This window comes from Vanessa atalanta, chromosome 8 (genome assembly GCF_905147765.1).
Source record: "Vanessa atalanta chromosome 8, ilVanAtal1.2, whole genome shotgun sequence".
Lineage (NCBI taxonomy): Eukaryota > Metazoa > Arthropoda > Insecta > Lepidoptera > Nymphalidae > Vanessa > Vanessa atalanta.
Window position 1 is genome coordinate 1,873,982 of NC_061878.1, and position 25,040 is coordinate 1,899,021.

Genomic DNA, 25,040 nt, shown 5'->3' on the forward strand with positions numbered 1-25,040 from the left:
AAGAGTTTTTTCGTGTTTTCTATCGATCAATTTATTCAACAAAAGATTTTATAGATGATAAAAAACAACGTGGAGCTAGTTCTTGACTTTTAGACTGGATATATTATGTATATATATGTTATTGTATTTAACTGACATAACTTTGTATTTAAAATGCTTTTTCTCGTCGGTAACATTAAATATAATTTTGTAAAGTGACAGTTCAAAGGTGCTTGTAAAAATTCTACTTGGATAATGTAAAATATTAAAAAAAGATTACCATATTTGTAATTTCAAAAATGACTGACATTCATACAAATTATCATCCTCTAATTACCTTATGTGATTAACTTTTAAAGGCACTACGATTGCCTTTTATTCATAAACAGATGTCTAAAAACCATGAAATGACAAAATTCCATACAAACTGTCATCGAATTACATCTATTGTCATTTAGTTCGTCTACAGGATACATTTTATAAAATACTCTCTTGGAGCTCACTTACGTTCTATAAGGAATTCTTATATAAAATTTCATACGGCTACACTTGCCGGTTAACTCTGCGCGTTGTATATCAGCAAGTAATTTTAAAATTTCCGAACGGTTGGAAACAGAACGCTTGCTATTTCTTATTATGATGTCTTATCATTTTTTTATAATAACAGCCTGTAAATTTTCCACTGCTGGGCTAAGGCCTCCTCTCCTTTTGAGGAGAAGGCTTGGAGCATATCCCACTACGCTGTTCCAATGCGGATTGGTGGAATATACATGTGACAGAATTTCATTGAAATGAGACACATGCAGGTTTCCTCACGATCTTTTCCTTCACCGTCGAGCACGAAATTAATTATAAATACAAATTAAGCACATGAAGTTCAGTGGTGCTTGCCGGGGTTTGATCCCGAAATCATTGGTTAAGATGCACGCGTTCTAAACACTGGGCCATCTCGGCTCAATCATTATATATGTGAGAATTCAATTATAACTGTATTAAATAATAATAAATATTGTATTTTAAATTTAATATCATATACTAATATTAACATTAAGTTAATAACACGTTGTCCATTATTTATTGTCGTTTATACAATACACAGTTCAAAACAAAACAGACATAACCGTGGGTACGTTCAATAAAACTTAAGCCTGCATTGAACTGACGTACAATAGGCGTCTACAAGTTCTCCCAAATAGCTGAAAGTTAGTTCATGGAGTAGGACCGAAGGAAATATGTGGATTGACTTACAAATAACTTATTACAATGTTGACAACTATTTGAATGATAAGATTATATTTGATATGAGTTTCTGTAGTAATACTGTTAGTAAACGAACATCTAAATCCATGTTCAACTTTAGGGTTGTGCTACATACTCAGAACTTTTAAGACTTCGTTATAATCGTATTTATTGGGTTAAATAGGACAAAATTAAGAAGTTTATCCATATATCTTATAATGTACCAAACCAGCATGCTCTTCACATTAACACATTAACAGCCTGTAAATTTCCCACTGCTGGGGTAAGGCCTCTTCGAGGAGGTTGGTGCGTATTCCACTACGCTGCTCCAATGCGGGTTGGTGGAATACACATGTGGCAGAATTTCATTGAAATTAGACACATGCAGGTTTTCTCATTTCTCATGCAGGAGGAGCGTGGTGGAATTAGCTCCAAACCTTCTCCACAATGAGAGATGAATCTGTTACGCATCTGTGAGACATTTACAGACTGTAACTTTTTTATTATTCACGAAACATTTGTTAAGCAGTGAGTTCAGAATAAAGTATTTGAAATTGACGTCGGTATTCGACATGACACGTGATCAATGATTGACCAATAGAAAATTAGGTAGAATATTTTCACATTCGACGCGATACGGAGAGATAGCGTTCTATTTTATTTGCAATCAATTCGACGGTTACTTTAAAGGTATTTTGAACGGGATACAATCGCCAGACAAAGGACCACTTTGAAATTCGAATTTGATGTATTTTTATTTATCCAGTGGATATTTCATTCAATGGTGAAACTAAATTTAGTTTGAAAATTATTATATGGGCATACGTTCCGGCTAAATTCTTCGAAGAACATAAAAAAATACTCTTAAAGGTCAATAAAATCAATAGTAATAAAGTATTGACACCGTAACCTGTTATATACTGTTATATTGTACCTGTATATATTTATGATATAGATAGGCGGACAGTTAAATGTGTTACCTGATGGTAAGTGATCACCAAAGCTCTATTATATTGGCCCTGTATATAACCATTCCTTACATCGTCAATGCACCACCAACCTTGGTAACTAAAAGCTAAGTCTTCTGCCTTTAGTTATAAAGGCTTACTCGCTATTCCAACTGGCACAACGTTTACAAAGCCCTATTACCAAGTATGAGTATATGATTATGTTTATTTAAGATCGTCTCGGATGTTAACAAGACGTTCGCTAAGAAAATAACCTTTATTAATAATGTATAAAATTATTATACAAAAACCGTACGGAAACCAAGCCATGTTTTTTTAGGATCAACGTATACTTTCTACGCTGTCTCGTATCAATTGTCTAGTAACTTGCTTATGAGACCATAAACTCCGAGGTCCGGGTTCATATCTCACTTTGGACCAATAAAAGTTATTTACTTTCGTCGAGAAATTCTCAGCAGTTATTGTTACCTGTCCTTCGAAAAGCTCGTAAAGCCATATGTTGTATAGGATAGCCTCATTGGACGATAAATGTGAGGAAATAAATAGTTCGGTGCTTCAGTGCTTCGGTGGCTGCACAAGTAATTATATATCCTGCAAAGTTGGTTAGACTCTGGAAAAATTGACAATGTTACGAGAAACATTACCATCTAAATATATTAAAGAATTCACTTTGGAAAGAAAAGGTTGTATCTCAATAACAGCAATCTCGCACATAAACATTTTTCAATTAAATTATAAAAATACTGATATATATCTGCAATCACACCGCCCTTATCAAAGTAACAGTGAAATGTGGGGTAAAAAGAATTCTTCGAGAGCCGATGTCGATCCTTATTTATGAGTCAGCGTATTATTATGAGTCGCCAATTTTCCGCAAAATAAAATCCCGTTACAGCCGCGCGCCAACGATTCCGGGACGTGACTGGCGGATTGCTTTCCGATCTTTACTGGTGTTTTGTATGATAATATTGCGTTTTATGCCTCCCAAGAATGTTGGTAATCAAAGTGCCGGGACAAAAAGTTAAATAGGAACCCTTTTGAAATGGGTCAGATATCGCGGAGAATAGTATTGGAAATTTATTTTATATCTGTTAATGTGTTTTAAATATATTATTATATTCGAGATGTTATATGTTTAGTTCTAAAGTTACGCTTAGCGGGAATATTGGTAAAATTGTATGAAACTAAGATAAAGTTTTTTATAAATATCATAATAAAATACGTAAAACCATTTTATATAGATTCATACATTTTCGTCCTTAACTAGTCCTTGTCTTCCCAATTACTTTAAATATTATTCTCCATTGTCACCCCTAATATTAAAATAATCTTTGATGGTATGCGATATATATCATGCTTCGCAGTTATGAGGTAATACTCTCATAATTGTGTGATAACATATTTATTACCACCGTCATTTTGTGTATTTATGATAATATTAACATTATCACAAATTAAGCGTGAAATTTGTCTTAGTGGAAACGATGCATATAGATATTTCTGACAAGAGATAGAATGATACATGCTATTCTTTTAAGTAAGTTTTAAGTAAGTTAAGGTAGAGCCTACTAATAACATTACATAGCCATGTAATGTTATTAGTAGGTTCTACGTATAATACTATAAACAGTCTTTTGTGGACATTAAATATTAATTAAAATGAAATTATAGCACCAAATTAGACTAAAAGTTGATGTAATGTACTAAATATTAAATGTATACTAATGTATTACGTTATTTAATGTGACGTCCTTGGATTATATAAATGAAAGTCTTTCATTTGTTAATACAGCAGTAATTAAACTTTTGGCATAGAACAACAATAAAACGGCAAAGACGTTTTGCGACAAAAATTTCGCGCATTTTGATATTTGTCTGTCGATTGTGTTTTGCCACACTAATCTAGATATTTTTGTTCGGTCTAAAAGTTAGAGATCTTAATATGATGAATTAATTATTTACAGAATTTATCCCAAAAATTAATAGACCCGATATACCCCTTTAATAGAACACGTTTCGTTACGTTTCAGTGACATAAGCCTTTTGACGACCTCCCTGGTCGAGTAGTGTGTATACACCTTTTTTCATGGGTACGCCACTCTGAGGTCCCGGGTTCGATTCCCGGCCGAGTCGATGAATACATTGGGATCAGAGTAATGTATGTAATGTTGTCCAATATTTACTTATTTATTTTGAAAAGTAAGCATTTACTTTTATATTAATTAAATTTATGTAGTAAAGAATAATTGCACACGTAGGTATGTACAATTCTCCCGTAATGTAATTGAAATCCAAATTTATTTTTTTAATTAAAACAATAAAATATCGTTGCTGTAACAATTTCTTGTTCAATGACCATCTTTCAAATGTACTTAATTTCTTTTCCCTCTTTTTCTTCCATAAATCTAGTGGTTTTATTGCTCTTATCAAAGATCGCTAAAACGGGATAAAATGTCGCAAATATCTTTGAGTGGGGGAGATGGGTTATAAACGCGTAAACTATGGCCTATCAGATGCCCATGACTCAAGACAGCTTACTTTCCAGATTAGACGTTGTAAATGAGAAATGTCTCGGTTTGTCTTTACGACATATTGTATTATATATATTAAATATCTCATGCATATATAATTTATTCGGGATTGGTCATATGTGTGAACATGATTTTTTTTTATTATATATTCTTCCACTTCAAATATTGTCGCAGAACTCTTTTTTTTACCATACAGTCTCAAAAATTAGTCTTAGTATGGGCATGTTATGCTGAGGAATGAGGACCATGTTGTGAGAAAGGTTTTGAGAATGAATGAGGATGGAGATAGAGAAAGGTTACGACCAAAGAAACAATGGATGAATTGTGTGAAAGACGATATGGTTAGAAAGAATGTTACTCGTGAGATATATTAATATTAATAAGCTTTAATTACCTATGACTTTGTGCAAGGGGGTCTGGGTAGGTACCAACCACTCATCAGATATTCTATCGCCACACAGCAATACTTATTATTATTGTTGTGTTTGAAGGATGAGTTAGACATTGTGAATGTGACAGGCACAAGGGATAATGATGAGCAGTTATCATTAGGCGGCCCATTTAAACTTCCACCGGCCTATAGCGTTAAGAAGATCAAGTGCACCCCCTGTATAACAATTATTATAAGGCATTTAATAAGAATTATGTGAAGAAAACTTGTATTCTATCTATTTTTTCCTACTTGTTCAAATCTCATAAATATAAGGTATAATTTTTAGTTTTTTGAGATAAAATTTGGATTAATCAATAATAATAAGAGTGGATTAAAAAAAAAATGCATTATGCACGTATCCTAAAAAACGAAAATAATTTTATTAATCATAATTTACTTTAATCCCCTACAAATATAAAAATATCACTATGTTAAATATTGAAAAAAACTGAGCAATCAAAGCAGCAAGATTGTCTTACCAAATCACGTGGAGTTTATAAAATACACCATTTCTGAATTGGTATAAAATACAAACATTATTAAATACATAAAAAAAAATATGACAATATTATTTTCATGTATTTATATGTAAATAGCTATGTTGATTCAGGGCAAACTTATTGAACTCAAATAACTAAGGGAAATAATGACCTAAAAAGATTTAAACAATGATTTCTAATATTAATGAACCGGCTTTTATTCTACCCATGACAAAAGGTTCTCGGAAAAAGGCCCTGAATACCCACTCATATGAATGAATGAATTAATCCCAATGAACGGATTATCAGTAAAAAAAGTTAAGTAGCGGCCATTAAATGTCCCACTATTAGGCCAAGGCCTCCTTCTTTCCTCTTCTTCTCCTCGAGGAGCGAGATTGCATTTTATTCCGCAAGGCTGTCCTAAAGTGGGAAGGATATTCACGTGACAGATTTTCCTCCTACTGGCGTACAGGTTTAATCTCGATATTTAACTTCACCGCCGAGCACAAGATGAATTACGAAGAAAAATTAAGCGCCTTAATGGGTCAATTATTATAATCTCAATAGATCAAGTTATTTAATTGTTAAAATTAATGGATTTACATTGATGGTATATCTATGTTCTGATTTCATGGATGATACCTGACGAGTTTATGAATATTTCTGTCTGTGTGAGTTGTTAGTATATATAAAAAGGGAACCGACCTAATAATATAAGGAGTCAGCTGATGATCAGTAGTCATCACAGCCATAGAAATACACCACCAATGAGCTACCATCCATAGGAACTAAATGTTATGTTCCTTATAATTTTACATTATAATTAATAAAATTTTAAGACATTTAAAATGTTGTATTCATGTCTGTCTATGAATGCTACATTTTTAGGGTCCCGTGCCCAAGGGTAAAACGGTACCTATTACTAAGACGCCGCTGTCCGTCCGTATGCCTGTCCGTCTGTCTCACCAGGATGTATCTCATGATCCGTGATAGTTAGACAGTTGAAATTTGCATAGATGATTTATTTCTGTTGACGCTATAACAACAAATCACATTTAATACAATAGACATGATTTTTTATGCCGTTCTTATAGATAATAATACGGAACCCTTCGTGCGCGACTCCGACTCGCAATTGGCCGTTTTTTTAATAATTAAATCAGGTTTATAATATCGACTCAAAAAATAACTTGTAACCGTACACAGGTACACGTAAGTTACATAAACCGTAGGAAATATTTATTTACGTTGCCTAAAGGTAAAAAATAAAAATCACACCGAATTTCAACTTTTTTCTATATGCTTCAATTAATACACGCAACTGATGTAGACAGACTCTGCCACATGCCAATGGATCTCAACAAACAGTAAACAGTGAATCTATTTAAAAAAAAAAAAAAGCAACTGAAAATCGAAAATTATAACAACTAGACTGGCACCTGGTGTAATACAAATATATTTTAATGTACACTTATAAGAATACAGAAATCATTGAAATAACAATAATAACCTTTTATTTGTATATATACTGTTAATAGTAACAAAAAATGTGAACAACACGGGAAGCCCGGCAGATGTTTCAGCAATTGTTTCGAAATTGATGGTTATTGAAAGAATTTATGATTAAGGAAAACCAACGAATACACATGGAGTACAATAAATGAAAAATATTCGTTAATAAAATAAATGTAAAGGCAGATCCACCTTTATCATGATAAGCCATTTATTTATTCTTTTCAGTACAACATTACAGTTTTTACATTAACAGCCTGTAAATTTCCCACTGCTGGGCTAAGGCTTCCTCTCCCTTTCAGGAGAAGGTTTGGAGCATATTCCACTACGCTGCTCCAATGCGGGTTGATGGAATTCACATGTGGCAGAACTTCGTTGAAATTAGACACATGCAGGTTTCCTCACAATGCTTTCCTTCACCGCCGAGCACGAAATGAATTATAATCACAAATTAAGCACATGAAAATTCAGTGGTGCTTGCCTGGGTTGGAACCCGAAATCATCGGTTAAGATGCACGCGTTCTAACCACTGGGCCATCTCGGCTCTCTTGAGAAATTACAATAACACAATATAAAAATTATGAGGAACAAAGGCGATTCGTCGCAGACGTTGTAGCTCTTGCAGTTGACTACTCCACAATAATGGCGGCTTTCAACATTTCTGCCAACCATCGATATAACCTTTCACCAGACCTTCCGAGTTTCCTCGTCACTTAAAAGATGGCGCTAGCGATGTGCCGACAAACATTTATATATATCTCAGAAGAGGTAACACGCTGAACTCGATACTCGCAGGGTGTAACCATGGAATGTTTAGAAGTTTTGTCTTCTGTTTACTATAATAATATACAATACATTTATATAACGAAATATATAGAATAGAACACAAGCTTTTGACAGCCTGGTTGGTCGAATGTCTAGATCCCGAGGTCCTGGGTTCAAACCCCAGGTAGTGCCAATGAAAATTTATCAGTAACAGCTTGGAGTTGAAAGTGTATACAATCCCGTACTTTAGACAGCACGTAAAGCCGTTAATCCTGCACCTGAACTGTTTCCGGTCATGGCGGATTAGCCGTCGGGTTATGAGAGTCAGGGAACAGAGAGTGCATCTGTGTTAACGCACAAATTTGTGTACTATAAAATATCCTCCGTGGTTATCTGGTCTCTCTTGAGATTGGCTACTGTGGCCAAAACCAGGACATGTCAGGACGACATCATCATACGCCAAGGAATAATAAGAGGCGGCTTAGAGCGAGAGTTCAAGCTCAAGTTCAAACAAAAAGTAACAAATTAAAATACAAGTTTTATGTACTCTACATCTTTTGTATCACTGAAACCATGTACGCAAAATTTCGTGATACTCGATCAAGTAGTTAAGACGTAAGGGCTCACACACATAAATGCGAATTCGCAATGCATCGCAAATATTTGCGAGCTTGCACGAATGCACCGCAAGAATATCCGATCTGAGTCGCATCACGCATTCCTGCGATATTACGTCACACTGTTGTCGCCACGTTAGTCCGTTCTGAGATATTATATCATTATGGTATTAAGTGGATGAACCCAAAATCTTCTAATTCTTGTATATCTTTTTAAAAATAATACTATTCCTATATTCAAGTCCGTACCAATACCGTTGAAGTCAATACCGTTCAAGTCAATACCGTTCAAGTCAATACCGTTGAAGGTAAGGTATGAACCAACGCTTTGTTGCCGTATCGCAGCAATTCGCTTCGCAAGTTCCTGAAATGTGGCGTCGCATCGCATCGCATTACATCTCGGTTTTGTGTGGGAAAAAGCATAAGAAATTAACAAACTTAATGTATAATATTAGTTCAGACATTTTGCAAAAAAATAGGAAAATACTTTTTAAAACCGCTAAAATAACACACTTAATTCGAATAATGTTTACCAACTTCTTGAATATTTAAATTGCCATTAAGAACTAAGATGTGTTAAGCTCAACTTGTTTATTCATACAAAACGGCCATTAAAATATTCTTTAGTGAGAAAACATAAAAGTTTTCGTACATAAATCTCTGTAAATAGCTTCGAACCTTTTTACCGGTTGTTCGCATATAAAGAAACAATTTTATTATACGGTATCGTGAATGTACTGAATATTTTCCTATAAAAACTTTTCCGCTGACCGCATGTGAAGCATTTTTAAGGAAATTCTGTAGAATAAACGCTTTTATAATGTTCATGACAATGGTATGGATAAATAAGAAATACAAGAATAATGCATAAAATGTAATTTTTATATGAGGTAGAATTTTGAAACTCAACAAGCTATCAAACGATATCCTCACAACTTTATTTATGTAAACTTGAGAGATAGTACTAAGTATTTATTTTTTTATCTTTATTCGATAATGAGCTGGGGTATCGTGCTAAAACTTTTTTAAAAATAGATTGATATTTAATAAAGTTACTCGTTATTTTATCGACTGGATTGCTGTGTTTTAAATCGTGATTATAGTCATAGTTTGAGGTGCATATAATTTATCTTGTATTATAAACACAAATAAGGGAAGCCGGTGAAGAAAAATGAAAAAAAAAGTGACTACCACAGTCCATGGACATCTGCAACACGGGGGGGCTTGCAGGTGCGTTGCCGGCCTTCAAGGAAGGAGTACGCTCTTTTCTTGAAGGTTTCCACGTCGTATCGGTACGGAAAAACCTCTGGCGAAAGCTGGTTCCACAGATGGTTCTGCGAGGAAAATGTCTTAAAAATGAGCTGTAATTTACATTTACCACTTTAAAAATAAATAAATAAGGTATATTACTCAATACAAGATTATATTAAAGACAAAAAAACGGTAGATTTAATATTTTTGACTTCCAGGCGGAAAAGAGATATTTATAAATTTAATTGTACTTTATTGGTACATTCTGTAATTTAAATGTTGGAAAAAAGTAGATACTGTTTTTTTTGGTCGGTTCTTCTCAGTACTATAAGGATTTCTTTCTATTTATAAAAGAAAAAAAAACACTACTATGATCTAAATGAATCCAGATCTTATAAGTTACATAAATAATGCAACAGACAGATCACTTAAGATAAAAGAGAATAAAAATCAAAGGTCAGAAATTGTATTTCGTATAAAATAAACGCTATTGGAGGACTGACTACAAGTTCTATTATTTTCGTATAAATTGATGGTCGCTTTTACGATCGTCTCGAATGAAATATTGCCGCCGCGAAACAATACGATATATAAACTGCTGGGTTAATGCCCACTGCTAAAATAATATCCCGTAGAATCGCGTCTCCATTGCGACGAAATGTAAAATTAATTGTCCCATACATATGAATGAATTCAGCATTCTTTAAAATTTTAAATTTGTCGATCGAAACTTTAATCAATCAATATTGGGTTGATAGTGGATAATGGTTTAAATGTTTCAATAGATCAGACTTTGTAAGGTTTCTTTAAATTTCAAATCAATATTCGGAAATTAATCACTCGCCACCAATCATGCTTTGATGGAACTGTGCAAGAAAACTTCACGCAAGTATAAACAACAAATCTACTAAGTTTCAACTCAATACATAAGTTATCCGAAGTTATCTATAAGTATACTACCAAGGAGAATTTAAGCGATCGATATAAAATTATTTACAGATCATAGTGATTAATCTGTTCTAAAAATGATTGTAGCTGGATTAGATATATTGCAGTACTTTTATTTGTTTAGTTACTTCTAAGTTTAATTTCATTTAAATTAAATTTAGTCTGATCTAATTTGATTTAATCCTGTAATTGTATAATTTAATTTAATTTTATAATTTAGTTACAACGCGTACCTCTCCATCAATGATTGCAAGTTCAAACAAGCGTGTTATGCTTAATTTGTGTTTGTCGTGCTCGACGGTGAAGGAAAATATCGTGAGGAAACCTACCACGTGTATCCTCCGAACCGTGGCGGAATAAGCTCCAAAACCTTCTCATCAAAGGGAGAGGAGACCTTAGCCCATTAGTGGGACATTTACAGGCTGTTCTTTAATCTGTAATTTTATTACATTGATATTACAATGTGTAGTATAAAGATACCACGACGGGACGTATCGTGTTAGATCTTATATCCCTTGTAATGTCCCTGTAATTACTATTATCCTATTACTATTCAAATCGGACTCCGTTAATGCATAGTAGTAGTTGAGTAACTGATAAATAGGTAGACTCTATCTAGAAAGGCTTGTTAAATCGTCATTTACTAGAGAATCTCCTTAAATTTGTGACTGTACTGCGGAAGTCTCAGTATTATTATAATACGATATACTTCTGATTAATTATGATTTTCGGTTCAAATCTACGACATTCCATTAAAGTTTGTTTTTAAAGCCTGTCACGAGTACGTTGGATAAAATAGTAGGGATTATTTTAAGATAAAATTGTTTCTAGAAAGAACATTTTTACACAGTTTGCTTCAGAGCTAGTTCTCCGATATAACACGCCGCGCTATTGCCTCCACTAGCGATAGGAAGGCTGATTAATTTTTTTGTCTAGAAATTGTGAATTGCGATTCAATGGGGAAATTCTGTTGCAATTATAATAAGTAAAATTCCAGAGACAGGTCTACCTTATTTTATTACGACTCAAGCTGAAGTTATTTTAATTAATGTCTTATATACACATAGAAGACTATGTATTTGTGATGTTATGAAAGTTTAATTTGATAACGAAGAGGTTTCAAGTAGCTTGAGTAAAATAGATCTCTATCTCACTCTATCTTACGTAAGATATAAGATCCTACTTTAAAAAATCTGCAACGTTATTGAGTTTCTTTTTTTAAAAAACAAACATACATTTCTCTGAGGATACTTTGACTTGGTAACGGAAATACCTTGAAGATGTGTTCCTATTTTAAAACAGCTACAAAGTTTTTGGAAAGCACGAAGTTTTCTCAAATATGCTGTTAAAGTTTATCTAGGATATACCTGTAAAAGGAATCTTAGATGAGGGATCTCCTGAGGTCCAGGTTCTATGCGAATACAAATGAAGCGTGCACCTTCGAGGATCAACTCTTGCAACAAATATAAATATACACGAGTTAACAGAATATCAACTTTAATACACATTACATAAGGTACAATATCTATTGACACGTATTTTTTGATATTATAGAGCATAAACGGAGTCACGCCTCCTAGATTTCTCCGATAAGGCAAAGACTACAGCACTCTTTATTAAAGCAGAAAGGAGCTTATTACTGAGCTTGAAATATCGTTTAATATAGACACGGTGAAAAATATGAAAATTGCAACGCCGACTAATAACATTTTAAATAACAGGACTGACCGTTAACATAAGAATCTTTGGTTACGTTGATAATACAGAGAAAATGTTATGAATGTAATAATTTTGTTTCGCTATGGGCTATATGTTTTGTGACTTGTAATTGGGGCAGATACTATTAATGATAATTATATAATTAAATATAATCCACTTTTTGAATCAGTAGTAGTTTTACATTTAAGTTAACACTATGTCATGACGTTTCAAAAGTGCTTTTATGAGCTCATTTGAATAAAGAATATTCTGGCTTTGCTTTTGTAGAAAAGTAAGTTTTTTCGACTTCTAAAGATTTTACTAAGACTTTATAATATCTACTATATTAGGTATTTTAATTAATAACAGTCTAAGTGACCTTTTGAAAATAAATCAAATAACTAAATTTTTTTGAATTGTCGGGCAATAATTCAGCTTTAGTTATTATTCAAATACAAACCAACATTACGATTTTTTTTTATTATTTTTTTATAGTTTATTTTTATTTCTTTGTTGGTTTAGAAAACAGTTTATAATGCTGCAGATCCCAAGGTTCTGAGTTCAACCCCATTCTAACAAATTAAATGTTTATTTTTTTAAGTTTTCAATAGCAGTAAGATGCCCGGAAGTTACATGCGCTCCCACACCTCGAAAGGTGGTAAAGCCGTTCTTCCGGCACCTGAACTCTTACCAGACGTATTGAATTTCAGATATCATCGCCTCGGATTAATAAAGTGAGATAATTTGGTATACCTTTGTATTTGCACACACATTTGTGAACTAAAATTATGTTCGCAATATCAGAGTCAGTCAATAAGCAAGTACTTCTATATTGTAAAAATATTTTGACATAGACTTAGAAACATTGTCTAGTTAGCCTTGAGTATAACGGCCGTGACCGAAATCTATCAGGAGTACATAACAAATATATAATGACCGAAACATGCTTAGGAATAGAAAAAGTCTATGTGTTCAACGGGCGGACTTATGGCTCATTAGCCATCTCTTCCAGACAGTCCTATGTAAGAGCGATTTTAAAAACATTATATAAAAATAAACTCAAAGACTCACTATTACCAACGACTAGAAATGCCATAGTTTGAATGTTGAATCATTAGGTCCTTGGTCGCTGTGTTTTTTTTAATTTTTTTTACTTTTTATAGCATTGGTTGGCGGACGAGCATATGGGCCACCTGATGGTAAGTGGTCACCACCGCCATAGACAAAGGCGCTATAAGAAATATTAACCATTCCTTACATCACCTATGCGCCAACAACTAAGATGTTATGTCCCTTGTGCCTGTGATTACACTGGCTCACTCACCCTTCTAACCGGAACAAAACAATACAGTGTACTGTTATTTGGCGGTAGAATATCTGATGAGTTTATATCGTTAATGTGATAATAATAATATTTTTTACTTTATTTTCAAAATGAAAATAGTTAACAATCTCTAGAATTTAAGTAATAAAAAAACATATTTATATTGTACTTTAAACTAACTATATTATTTAAGTCAATATAAAATAATAAATAAATTCTTAACACATATAAAATCAAGGAGATGGATACATAACTAATATGCTCTAAGTTCGAAAGCTTGCCCTTTTATAAAACCTCAACTCAAGTACTTTCCATTTTCCATAAGAAATAAAACAAAATTACACGAAGCATTTTTGGAAATACGGCTGCTTTAATAAGGCTGGAAGGAAAATGAATTAAAAGGAAAAAACCTTAGAAACACGCTTAGAAAAATGCATAATATTTTATATTAAATTAAATTTTAAAAGAGGGCAATGCAGATATTCTTTATATAGGCGATGTGTACATAGTGGCCGTCCTTAAAAACAGACAGTGCAAGAAACCTCGTCGTCTGCACTCAGCTTTATATGGATAAACAGATTAATCTTACGATAGAGTCATATTTGTGATATTCTTGTTCTTTTTTGTAGCGAAACGAATATAACAGATAATTGAAGTAACAGCTCATAATTATACCATTGTTTTGTACTAAGTTTTTATTTTGGTTAATTTACTATTCCAAACTATAATTTCATTATGATCGATATGAGTTGTTCATGTCTGATTGAGGAACACCCATCACAAATTTTGTATTTACAATATTCATTAAATTATTCAATATAATCTGGGCACAAATTTAATCCTTATCTACTCATATCAAAGCTACATTTCTTGTCTAACGTAGAAACAGTATTAGCTGTCAATCTAAAACTTCAGGAAAACTTGTAAGAAACGGTGACCTTATTAAAAACAAGTACAAGTAAGTGATTAATTTATATCACAGAACATGCTTTTCATCATCAAGCATCGTGAAATTTGTATGCAATAAATCGTTAGTTGTCAGTAATATTAAAATTTGCAGTTTTCTCTGAGCACAGCATACTCTATGCAAAACCACGCTATGCATTCGCGGAGTGGCCTCACTCACGCTTCGTTACGCCGCGGATCTCGGGCCGCGACAAGGGTTTTTGTCTGCAAAGGAAACGAGCAAATCTGCAGATTCTTGCGTTTTGTTTATTTTAAACCCGCTTTATCTTGTCACTGTAGACGCTAATTGTACTGCAGAGGACGGATGTGTGGATATTTACTTTTCAATATTCATTCTAGTATTCGTTTGTTTTTTGTTTTCAATCAACACTTCGGAATTTTGATACATTTATTATTTAAAAAATACTTTAAGAATGGCGTTATAGTAAAAGCGCTCGGTAGTTTAAAAAGGTATGTATATGTGAGACATCTGTCGTCATGAGTCATCGTCGCGTTTTGGGGGTAAAATCGACTCGTAAGCCATTCATATGCGGTATTCGTGATTATGGCGGGTATACTTCATGACTGTACATTAGTATAATAATATGAAAAATATATTTATTATATTAGTAAAACTCTTTTTTTTTTTTTATTTTCTCTAAATGTATTTATTGTTTTTTTTTTTTTATTATTTCAATATATACGATCATTTTCGATATTTATTAGCGGCATAGTACCTTACAACGCTATACACGAGGCAAATTTTCATCCCCCAGATGAATGTATCACGATGTTTTACTTCACCGCAGAGGTCATTGTAAGAAATATTTATTGTATACATCGATGCTTTTGGAGGCAGATTTGAAAGCATATTTTTCAAAAGCAATGAATATTAAACAAATATTTCCAATTATTAGTGAATGTTGGATTAGAGTTGTTTGCATACTAAAATCAAATTATTTGTTTTGAAGCAAGAACAGCGTGTGTTTGAGGTACAAAAAAGATATTTACTATCTCATCGTTATTCAGAATTTATGTACATAAAAAGGGTATCTTAATAATTCGTTTAAATATGCAAATAGCTAATATCTTCTTTTGGATACGAGCCAAGCGGTCAAACCATTCCGAGGGTTGACACTTTTTTGGCCCCATCTGAACCCCGGACGTGTTTGTTTCATACTTAACGTGTGTGTTGGTGACATTTTATATAGATTAAGAGTTTTTTAGTATCACACTGTATAAAAGCGTTTATCTTGTAATGTATACATACATTATAATTGTAGATTATATATAAAGTAAAGTAACAATAAGTATTTACTGTAAGTAGTCTTTACAGTAATTTTTTCACTGCTGGGCTGATACGTAGTCTCCATTTGAAGAAGTATTTGGAACTTATTGCATCAATGTGGGTTGGTTAATACATATAAGGCAGTATATTTTGACACGTGCAAGTCTCCTCACGATATTTACAGCGACCACGATGTGTATTATAAACATACTTAGAAACTTTTTTTACGTAACACATAATGTCTTATGTAAAAAGACATTGTTTAATTATTATATGTTCGTCATAGTATGTTTTTAAATTACTAATAAATTATATAATAAAATATAGTATAAGTACACTTGTATATTATATTTTGATGGTAGATATTCTAATATACTAAACTTTTCTTCTTGTGTTTGTTAGTGATCGTTAGTAAAATGAATAAATAAAAGAATATAATGTAGCGTGGGAAAGCTGGTTGGAACGTAGTTATTTTCCTTATTTTTTATGTATTAAACGACAGATGAAATAAATTATCAACGTTTAGGAATAATGAATTGACAAGACACAACATTGTTATTAAAAATCTCATTCATTATAACAATAACACAAAAATAACTTTAAATTATTAATAATAATATCAATTATTTTATAACAAAACTATATACAGAACAATAGAAAGAGATAGAGGCATAAAGGTAGCCTTTGTCAGAGCGTTTTTTCTTGCGTAACAATTTCAGCCAGTTTACGGCAAGCCGTGTAAAAGAACTTCGGTCTAATAAAAAAATAAACCAAATATCTCTCACGATTAATGTTCACTTTTGTAAAAATCGGTACTCAAAAATTTAAATACAAAAGTTTTACGGTTACGGTACTCCTTAATTATAATCTATAATTCACTGGAGTCAGTATATAACAGCAGTTTAACAAAGACCCTTAGGGCGATACTTTCGCCGCGACTAATAAATTTCACTTTGCAGTTGAAAATTAAATATATTAAATCAAGACATACTGCCACTACATTACTGTTACAGTCTGGTCCACTAAATAAGAATTAATTGGTTACAGCGACGCGGGTCGTTGGCTGTAAAGTAGCTTGTTTCTCTTAATAACGATGCGGACTTTTAGAACTTTTACATTGTATTTTACATAAGATACATACATATATACTATTATTATATATATATACCATTATTAGAAAGGAACTCTGTCTGTTACCTTTTCACGCTTAAACCACTGAACCGATTTAGATGAAATTTGGTATGGAGAAAGTTTGAGGGGAAGGACAAAGGCTATTTTTGTTAATATACCGCTCGAGGGAGTAAAACTGTGGGATGATTTGAACTAATTATTATTAATTCGAAGTGCAAGGGGTGATCCTAAGGCTAATTAGCCATATATCTCAGACAACCCATTTGATAAAGAAACCTAATAACTCGGATACGGTTACAGTTAGAAAGCCGAATGCTGTAATTACTATTTAATTGAGATCAGCGCATCACGCCTGCATAGATTTAGCAGACTGGTGTATTGGTGGTTGAGTTTACGCGTTCGATTGACAGATGCCCTTCATAGAAATATCCGTAATTGGCTCTCACAGCACCCATGTAATTGGGTCGTATATCGATATACTGCCGGAATATGATACAATCTTTACTACTCTGTCGCAATCACACAGAGTATAAAATAGTCATATTGTCTGAAAAAGTATTTATTATATTATTTATTTATAATGATCCACTTACTCAGCGCTTTAAGGCTTTAGTAAGGCTGTGTAGGTTGGTACCTACACAGTGGGTGGTCCCACTCATCGTATATTCTACAACAGATCAGTCCTACTAATAATACTAAAAATCAGTATTGCTGTGTTCCGGTTTTAAGGAATAAGGCTCGTCCACTTAACTATGCTATAAAATAAAAAATAAGTAAAAGACTACTGAGTTATTTTATTTTCTTGCGTAATTGAAAAAAAAAAAATCAATTCGATAGTAAGGTGTCATGTGTGTAAACCTGATTAGACAAGCGGAGGTAATATGTTTCGAAGTGCTAATGTCTATAAAAAAGTATGACATAGCCTATTTTCTCTTCTAATTTCATAAAACATATATATATGTATATATATATAGATAAAAAAAAGAGCCGAAATGGCCTAGTGGTTAGAAAGCGTGCATCTTAACCGATAATTGTGGTTACCAAAACCAGGCAAGAAACACTGAATTTTAATATACTTAATTTGTGTGTATATTATCTCGTGCTCGGTGATGAAGGAAAACATCACAAGGAAATCTGCATGTGTCTAATTCCAACGAAATTCTAACACATGTGTATCCACTAACCCGCATTGGAGCGGCGTGGTGAAATAAGCTCCAAACCTTGTCTTCTCAAAAGGGGAGACAAGGAGGCACATTTACAGTCTGTTACTATACTTTTCCAAAATCATTAGATTGTTTAAAATTTAAATATAAACAAACCACTCTTAATGTAGCACATTAAACAATAATCCGTATCAACAGGTAAGTAATGACGTTCCTTAATGTTAGTCACAGCACAGAGGGTCTAATATGAGTATTGAGTAAGTCCCCACGCTACCGTTTCGACTTAATGTCACTGCTCTCGGCTTTCACGCGTTATCATCCCCTTACCTTGACGTGGACAATCTCTCTGGACGCTTTAAACTTTCACACGTACGTCTACGAAACGAGCGATAAAGATAATTTTAATACCAAACACACAACTTAAGTGCTTAAAACATAATTGCCTTCAACTGCTTTTATATTGTTTGCTATTATTCTGACTTTATCATGAATTTGATATTTTAATTGAATGTCTTAAAAAGTGACAATTGATATACAGCGATAACTAAATGATCATACATGTTGCGTCGTCACAAGGCCTAAAACCTTACATGGTGCAAATTCGGCCTCACATGGAGTACTGCTCTCATCTCTGGGGCATTTCCCCCACTCTGAATCTTCTACCTCATTTTTTTTGGGAATGTTCCGAGGAATTGTTTGGTTTAATCTCAGCTGCTGAATTCATCATCACGTCGTTTTCAAATGACATTCGCACCAACTTGATGTCTGAAAATCCACAACAGTGCATTTTTTTTCTGCCTCGCACAACCACTCTGTGGAACCAGCTTTCAACGGCAGTTTTTGCGAACCGATACGAAATCTTCAAGAAAAGAGCGTACACATTTCTGTGCAGGTGTTGCAGATGTCCATATTCGGTGGTAGTTAATATCATCTCCACCAGGAGAGACTCCTGTCACCAATATCATAAAAAAGCCAGCCACCCCGGGTTGCTGATACTTACATTATGACAACCTGTTATCGTCTGCATATACATAAAAAGGCACATCTGAAGTAAATAGACTAATTAAGAATATTGTACCCATACTATAATTTTAATTAAATTTTTAATCGATATTTCGTATTTTGTGATATAATTGAATTAAAAAAAAAAGTGTTGCTCAAGAATAGCAATAAAACGAACACGTGTCTAGAGAAAGGTTGAAATAAATATTTCCGCTAGTCCTCAGTCCTCAGTCGAGCAGAAAGCGTAACGTCTATATTGCCTTTGACAAGGGACAAGCTCTTTGCACTGCAGTGAGTTATTTACGGCAACTGACTTTACTATTATCTTAATTAAAATTACATAATTTATTGTCAGACATAACTAAAACGATATTATTTTGGTTATATTCTATGGATACAAAGCATGGTATAAAACATATAGCCTTATATATGTATTCCATGTTATATATAACATTGGAATTTTTTGCCAAATTAAATCATAATAGAATATTGGTATAATTACAAAATGGGTATTCTTTATTTAAAACGAATATTTTTGATTTTAATGAGACTTGAATAGAATAGAACCATTTTTACTTGCAGTTAGGACTTTGTGCAAGCCCGTCTGGATATACCAGGAGGTACCACCCAACCATAATAAATTCTACCACCAAGCAGCAATACAAATTGTTCAGTATTGTTGCGTTGCGAAGAATGAGTGAGCCAGTGTAAGCAAAGTCACATTGCATCTTAGCTTCCAAGGTTAGTGGTGCGTTGTGATATGAAGAATGGTTATAGTTTTTTACGGCGTCAATGATTATATACAGTTTCCGTTTACCATCATACTTTAAGTAATAAAAAATAAATCAACCACGTAATTGACACAATTAACTATATCGTAACAGGGAACTTTCGGGAACTAAGGGTTAGTCCTAAAAAAAGCATTTCCGAGGAGGTTTTACGTCATGCAGGCCGGTTTTGGACCTAGTAATTAGTTGCTCTGATTAAAAAAAACGACTGGTCTCATGAAATTACTTTAAAAGCATTTGGTAATCACAAAACGCCTCTTTAATGGCCAAATGACTGAACTTTTATGAATTTGATGGTAAAACGTCACTCTGACATGTTGTTTTTAGAAATACACCCCAGGGTGACATCTTTGAGCTACGTGGGGTATTATGTTTTAAAATAATAATGTTTCTGTATCAGATGGAAAAGGTTTATTTTAGTACTTTTGTTGAGTACGAAGTGAAGTTGATGAGAGTTATTTTGTTCCAGAGTTTTGAGTTAAGTAAAGTATTTATTTAAATATACTGTTTCGTTGGTCCAGTGGCTCGATAACGGCGTAGATCTCTAGGTCCTGGGTTCACACGATGGGTCGGGTAGATATAAAGTTATTAAGTTTTTTAGTCGAAGCACTGACATGAACAGCCCGGAGTCTGAAGTTCAGTGTGTTTCGTTCATTCCTGTCTCGAAGGCATCTAATGCCGTTGGTCCTGCTCTTGATTTTTTTTCCAATAGTGTCGGATCTGCCATGCCATCAGATTATAAGAGTCAGCCTGTGTTTGCAAACACAGCTGTGCATTATAACACGTTGATAAGAAATACGACATACCTCATAATTACCGCCAACAATGAGAATTAAGAAATCATTTGGCTCACTCACCCTTCCAACTGAAACACAGGAAACATCTGTGTCACTGAAATTGGGTAGTGGAATTATTACTGAGTACAGACAGGCTCGCCCATAGTCTAACATTAATTTTATGTAAACATTGGCATAACTCTATTTTTTTGTTTTTAGTTAACTGACCAAACTTGATACTTGCTATGATAAATTATTTAGAATATAAATCAAAACAGTAGATACATTGTAATAAGTTAAAGTTAGATAAATATAGATACTGTATTTGAATAGTAAAAATACGAGCCTTTGTTATTGAAATTACCTCCCTCTCCTTACGAGAATAGCAGCCTCACGGACAAAGCCGTGGAACGAATTAAAGTCAAGATCAGAATTTTTTTTAAGATTTTTTTTGTAAGTTTTGCCATCAGCTGCCCATTTGTCAGCGCGCCTATTTTAAATAAAGTAAAACTTATTCGCATACTTGTCGAGGTACGAAATTGTAAGTACTCCCAAATTTCAACCTCGGGACCGCTACTGAGAACTTATTGACTGATAAATCCAATAACTCTTGAATTGAAGATAAGACGTGTGTTGACGATGTAGATATAGAATAATTATTATATCGTCCTAACTGATTTCAGCCACGGCAGTTAATTTCAAGGGAGACCAGCTAACTATGCAGGATATATTATAGTGTACAACTATGTGCTATCACAGGAAATAGTTCAGGTGCAGGACCAAATGATTTACGTGTTTTGCTGAGTTCCAGGAGTTACAGTTACAGTAGAGTCACTTCCAATTTTAAAATTTCAGGCTTTTACTGAAAATGTTTCGACGTAAAAATCTACTAACTTTTTATCAAAATGACCTGAGGCTTGAACCCGGTATCTTGATATATCCTGCCACCAGAACAACGAAGTAGTCAGTGTGAAAATTAACACTACGAGGAATGGAGTATGAATCGAGTGAAATTAAATCACAGTTGTAACAGACGAATTAAATATAATAATATTGTAAAACAATGTTTACTTAGATTCTTCGTATTATAACTATCCGTCTATAAATTGGCCAAATTCCTCATGGCCGAGGTCGAAGTTAAAGCCAAATTCTCGGTCGATCTCTACTCTACATTATAAATAATACTATTTAATTTTAAAACTTGTAAAAGTCTTTACTACTCATAAAGAAGTATTAAAGTATTTAATCTTAAACTGTTTACTTTTAGTCATACATTTTGACATTGCTAAACGCATTGGCAGATTGTAACTTGGATCCAATATCGTTTTATATTGTAAAAGTGTTCATCTAATTAACATACATATATTTTCACCGCAACATCGGACTTGCAAGTACGTTGGCGGTTTTCGAGGAAAGTGTAGACTCTTTTCTTAAGGGTCTCTATAGAAATTTGAACTCTTACTTACTATAATAATAAATTCACGCACACTTCAATTGCTTCAAGATTTGTTAATTAAAACATGATATTCATTTTTATTTAGCATGATAATTAAAAATACCTATAAACTATACAATGCAGACCTAAGGCTTGAATGTTAGTGTGAAAATAAATGATATAAAATGTTATAACGAATTAAAGAAAAATGAGAATAACAGGCAAACTCAATCCCGCCTTCAATAGGAATCAACTACAGAATGTCCGAGCTGGCAGCGCGATCAAATTCGCTGCCCCTAAGGGCTTGCTGCAAGTCACGAGCAAGAGCACATTTTTAAACAGTTATTTTAAAGTATTTTTGTTTTTTATTATTTATTATATGTTCTAGTTTTATTTGTACATTTTTGTATATTTTTATCTAAGTTTACTATAACCACATATATATTTTTATGATATAAGTAGGTGGACGAGCAAATGGGCCACCTGATGGTTAGTGGTCACTACCACCCATAGAAATTGGACTATAATAAATAATAACCATTCCTTACATCACCAATGCGTCACTAACCTTGGGAACTAAGGTATTATGTCCCTTGAGCCTGTAGTTACTGGCTCACTCACCTTTCGAAACAGAACTGAGTACGGTAGAATAATTATTTTATGACTGGAATAAATCACTAAGTAATTGATAAGATACATAAGGTGAATAATAAATGGTTCCGTTTGGCGTAAAGCTCGAACGCTGTGACGGTAAACGCCACTCTCCTTTTATACCGCCATGCCCTATCTCCATCTGCAATCTACCCACCCGTTTATGTTGGAAGGGCAAATAGAATACCTAATAGTAAGTGGTCATAATTTTTTTAAAACAGCGATTTATAACTGTACAATTTAGTCTGCTAGGGATAATGTTTAGGATTATGTTGAAGCTGGCCCACAGCCTGACAACCAAGCACGCGCACCTTTTTCTAACTATTACGTATAAAAGGAATATTTCGCTTCAGCATCCCTAAATATATATAATATTGACGAACATAGCATAAATTGTCAACCGATATTGACTAAAGTATTCTGATAAAATTTGATATACTAACTATACCAATGTTTTTACAAATATATTAATATTTATAATTTTACAAATATATAATTTATATATAATATATATTTATTTATAATATATAAATTAAAAATAGGTTGGCACGTTATAAAAATATTATATATCGATTCTATTCTCATTATATTTAGGTAATTATTATTACAGTAAAAATATTCTTATTATATTAAATAACTCATTATAATAAAATAAAAGATCAAATTATACTTTACTCAAGTAGGCTCTCCGTGAACGTGCTACAAGCACGTTTGAGTCGTCATTTTAAAAGATGAAATTAAATTTAAAATTTCCACTGATTTCAAATGTTGATTCCAACGAAAAATAAATTATTTTTCACGAATACGATCTCCACATTAATAAAAAAATATGATGGTCTCGGACTTTAATACGAATTACAAATGGATAATAAATCGTGTCTATAAGAGTAACTCAGGTTACAAAACAAAAGGCGTACGGAGCGCGCGGTGTATTTATACTGAAGCAACAAAAGCCAATATAAAAAATAAAATCAAATGCAATTATCTATTATCAATTATATTTATAATCTGCGGTAATTATATATTTATATTAAGATATATTATTTTTATTTGTATTTGTAATCTGCATGATTAATTTCAAGTATTCCATTTTCAAATATAACGCGTTCTAGTTTAAAAGACATGTTAATATGTGCAAATATAGGCTGGGTTATATGCCGTCACCTGCCTCTATAACATTAATAATATTTGATATTTGTCAACTCGTATACCGTGACGGCAAACGGCATGACGTACTCTTACGCCGTCACTGCCCCACTCAGCCATCGCTCTCTCTTGTGTTATGAAGAAAAAATCGTCTATATTTCGTACCATACTTCGTTGTTAAGTATATAATGATAATAATAATAAAAATTATAACTATATTATGTTTTTATTAATAAAAATATTGCACAATTATTTTCGATATTTCAAGAGCCAGTCGTTCCGGTGATGGCAACATTATATTTTTTATTTCAATTTATCGTTATTCAATCAACTCTTGGACCACACGGAAGCACTCAATTGAAGTAAATAAGATTTTCTATACAAAAAGTCCAAGGGGATTCTTTTTCGAATTAATCTTTTAATTCCGACCCTACGCTATTCATTAAAGTGATGATTTGTGAAATAATTAAACCACGATTTTGTTATAAGATTATTTTAAGTGTAACATAATTAAAATGACGATTTTTTAAGTCGAACTACATATAAATAGTTCCACTTACCTTTCTATAAACGACTTTCATACTTATTATCATTATATTGTCTGATTTTTGAAATAGTTACAGTGGTAATAGCCGAGTGCTGATTGGTAGCTCACTCACACTCACGCACACTACGCTAATACAATCGGATTGCGATCTTTTTTTTAATGGAAGGAGATTTCCAATCGTCCCATACAAACTCGGTCTGGAATGGACATTGTATCAACTTGTATATTAATAAGGTATTAGTGTTTCTTTACATATTGTACATATATATATATATATATATATATATATATATTTTAAGCTAAGCGTTAAAGATTCAATTTTTTTTATATAAATGTTTAAAAAGGTATGATTTTGTCGTAAATTATTATGACTAAACAATCTAAATGAGCCGAGATGGCCCAGTGAGAGCCGAGATGGCCCAGT